This window comes from Mus caroli, unplaced genomic scaffold, assembly GCF_978045245.1.
Source record: "Mus caroli unplaced genomic scaffold, Mus_caroli_1 scaffold_8, whole genome shotgun sequence".
In the NCBI taxonomy this organism is placed as follows: Eukaryota; Metazoa; Chordata; class Mammalia; order Rodentia; family Muridae; genus Mus; species Mus caroli.
The window spans coordinates 112,995,248-112,999,678 of NW_028227263.1; positions in this window are offsets into that span (position 1 = coordinate 112,995,248).

Below are 4,431 nucleotides of genomic sequence, written 5' to 3' on the forward strand. Positions count from 1 at the left end.
CACAGCCACCACCTGCAGTCCAGGGCCTGAGGAAAGTAATGCCAGGTTGTGGCCAAGCAGAAGTCATGCTGGCTAGTCCTGTGTCACCAATGCAATGTCCTACTGAGTCCTGAGGAAAATGCCCTCTTTGATTTTCTGAGTTCCTTAACCAGCTGCAGTAGCCTAAATTCAGGCTCTTCAAATCCTGTACATACAAACTTCTGCCTAACAAACTCTGGAAGTTCTGCCCATGGACACTAAGCTGAGTCTTCTGGGTAACATATTTACCAAGGCATGACCCTTCATAGGCATGAACACTATCATATTGCACAACAGATAAATTCAGCCCCTTGGCAGCCATCCTTGCTGGTGTTCCAAAGTTCTGCTCTCACTTTCACTACAGGGATGTTACATAGATTTCCATGGAAAGGACTGAAACCAAGCAGAGGAAACCTTATTTCATATATTGTCCATTGCTGAAAAATAAGACTACACAGGAAATCATATGTTCACCTAATGATCTTTGAATTAATATTATTCCTTTATTTCTATTCAGGTGCATGTGGACTGATTCTTTAATGTCAGCTGTGGAGCTGGTGAGGTGGCTCAATAGCTAAAGGCACTTGCTCCCTAGCCTGGCAACCTGAGTTTAAACTCCAAGATCTAAATGGTAGGTGAAGACCAAACCTACTCCTGCCTTGGTTTAGATGTGGGGTTTTTGTTGAGGTTTGATGTTGCTGTCTATTTTAATGCTAAATGTGGTCCCCCAAGACCTGGAGCCTGCACATAGTCCTGTGCAACCCTGCCCCAAGTCATTTCTGATTGCTACATAAAGATGCCAACAGCCAATAACTGAGCATAACAGACATAGGTGGAGTTTTGGTTTCCCGAGCTTGGGGTCAGAAGAGGACCATGACAAGAAGAAGGTGCAGGAGGAAGAAAGTGAAGCTACCATGGCATATGTGAGCCATAAAAATGTGGCCTTGAGGGCTGGACAGTTGGAGAGCCCGAATGAAGCACAGTAAGTAGTAGTTAATAATTTGGGGTTACTGATAGGAACATAGATTCGAATATCACAGAGTGTAGTTACCTGTCCAGTTCTAGTTTTAATTAAGGCTTATTGTAAATATAAAGTTTTTGTATGACATGGGCAGTGGTGGTGCATGCCTTTAAATCCCAGCACTCTGGAGGCACAGGCAGGCAGATTTTGTTTCATGGCCAGCCTGGTACAGAATGAGTTCCAGGACAGCCAGGGATACAAACAGAAATCTTTTCTCAAAAAAAAGAATACAAATAAAAATAATAAAATAAACTTTGTGTGTGTATAATATCTGGGAACTAAACAATCAAGTCTGGGTGGAATCCCCGTGGTGAGATTAAAAAATTTTACATCATATTGAGTCCTCAACATCTAGCAAATACTCACTTTAAAAAAAATAATTTCAGAATGCCAAATGAAAAACATACACTGTCATTTTAAGATTAGGTGGTGGGGAGAGTTGGTTACTTAGCTGTGTGTGTGTGTGTATGTGTGTGTGTGTGTTTATGAAGGCATGGGGGCAGACTAGGAAAAAAAATATGTCCTAATTTGGCCTGCATGATTCTAAGTTAAGGAGAATTTGAGCCCCCGAAACCACAACCAAACAACGTGCTAATGGGCAGGCTTGAGCTCCAGCCTGAGGTCTCTCAATGCTTCCCTGCTTTCTTGGAGATGCTGCTTAATTCCTAAGATGCTAAAGTCCCTTGCTGTGCAAAGAAGCAGGCAAAGTACTGCTACTCAGAGGGCAGAAAGAAAGACTACATACTTTCCTATATATATATATATACATATATATATATATATATATATATATATATATATGTATATATATATATGTATACATATATACATATACATATATGTATATATATATGTGTGTGTGTGTGTGTGTGTGTGTGTATGTGTAAAGAATAAATGGACATGTGAGATTTCAATGCCATCTAGTTTTGACTCAATTTGCCAATAAAAAGAGATAGACTAACAGACTGGCTACACAAACAGGACCAAACATTTTGCTGCTTACAGGAAACCCATCTCAGGGAAAAAGACAGACACAACCTCAGAATGAAAGGCTGGAAAGCAATTTTCCAAGCAACTGGTCTGAAGAAACAAGCTGGAGTAGCCATTCTAATATCTGATAAGATTGACTTCCAACCCAAAGTCATCAAAAAAGACAGGGAGGGGCACTTCATACTCATCAAAGGTAAAATCCTCCAAGAGGAACACTCAATTCTGAATATCTATGCTCCAAATGCAAGGGCAGCCACATTCATTAAAGACACTTTAGTAAAGCTCAAAGCACACATTACACCTCACACAATAATAGTGGGAGACCTCAACACACCTCTTTCATCAATGGACAAATAGTGGAAACAGAAACTAAACAGGGACACAGTGAAACTAACAGAAGTTATGAAAGAAATGGAGTTAACAAATATCTACAGAACATTTTATCCTAAAACAAAAGGATATACCTTCTTCTCAGCACCTCACGGGACCTTCTCCAAAATTGACCATATAGTTGGTAACAAAACAGGCCTAAACAGATAAAAAATATTGAAATTGTCCCATGCATCCTATAAGATCACCATGGACAAAGACTGATCTTCAATAACAACATAAATAATAGAAAGCCAACATTCATGTGGAAATTGAACAACACTCTTCTCAATGACACCTTGGTTAAGGAAGGAATAAAGAAAGAAATGAAAGACTTTTTAGAGGTTAATGAAAATGAAGCCACAACATACCCAAACCTATGGGACACAATGAAATCATTTCTAAGAGGAAAACTCATGGCTCTGAGTGCCTCTAAAAAGAAACTAGATAGAGCACACACTAGCAGCTTGACAACACACCTAAAAGCTGTAGAACAAAAGGAAGCAAATTCACCCAAGAGGAGTAGATGGCAGGAAATAATCAAACTCAGGGGTGAAATCATCCAAGTGGAAACAAGAAGAACTATTCAAAGAATCAATCAAATGAGGAGCTGGTTCTTTGAGAAAATCAACAAGATAGATTAACCCTTAGCCAGACTCACTAGAGGCCACAGGGACAGCATCCTAATTAACTAAGAAATGAAAAGGGAGACATAACAACAGATCCTGAAGAAATCCAAAACACCATCAGATCCTTCTACAAAAGGCTATACTCAAAACTGGAAAACCTGGATCAAATGGACAAGTTTCTAGACAAATACCAAGTACTAAAGTTAAATCAGGATAAGGTTAATGATCTAAACAGTCCTATATCCCCTAAAGAGATAGAAGCAGTCATTACTAGTCTCCCAACCAAGAAAAGCCCAGGACCATATGGGTTTAGTGCAGAGTTCTATCAGACCATCAAAGAAGATCTAATTCCAGTTCTTCACAAACTATTCCACAAAATAGAAGCAGAAGTTACTCTACCCAATTCATTCTATGAAGCCACAATTATTCTGATACCTAAACCACAGAAAGTCCCAACAAAGAATGAGAACTTCAGACCCACTTCCTTGTGAATATTGGTGCAAAAATCCTCAATAAAATTCTTGCTAACCGAATCCAAGAACACATCAAAACAATCATCCATCCTGACCAAGTTGGTTTCATTCCAGGGATGCAGGGATGGTTTAATATATGGAAATCCATCAACGTAATCCAGTATATAAACAAACTCAAAGACAAAAACCACATGATCATCTCGTTAGATGCAGAAAAAGCATTTGACAAAATCCAACACCCATTCATGATAAAAGTCCTGGAAAGATCAGTAATTCGAGGCCCATAACTAAACATGATAAAAGCAATCTATAGCAGACCAGTAGCCAGCATCAAAGGAAATGGTGAGAAGCTGGAAGCAATCCCACTAAAATCAGGGACTAGACAAGGCTGCTCACTTTCTCCATACCTATTCAACATCGTATTTGAAGTCCTATCCAGATCAAAGAGACAACAAAAGGAGATCAAGGGGATACAAATTGGAAAGGAAAAAGTCAAAACATCACTTTTTGCAGATGATATGATAGTATATATAAGTGACCCTAAAAATTCCACCAGAGAACTCCTAAACCTGATAAAGAGCTTGAGTGAAGTAGCTGGATATTAAATTAACTCAAGTCAATGGCCTTTCTCTACACAAAGGATAAACAGGCTGAAAAAGAAATTAGGGAAACAACACCCTTCACAACAGTCACAAGTAATATAAAATACCTTGACGTGACTCTAACTAAGGAAGTGAAAGATCTGTATGATAAGAACTTCAAGTCTCTGAAGAAAGAAATTAAAGAAGATCTCAGAAGATGGAAAGATCTCCTATGCTCATGGATTGGCAGGATCAATATAGTAAAAATGGCTATCCTTTCATATGTCATGAATGAAGATTTATTACACTTTGGTTATTGGCCAAACTAACTCATAAAAAAAGACAGTTGT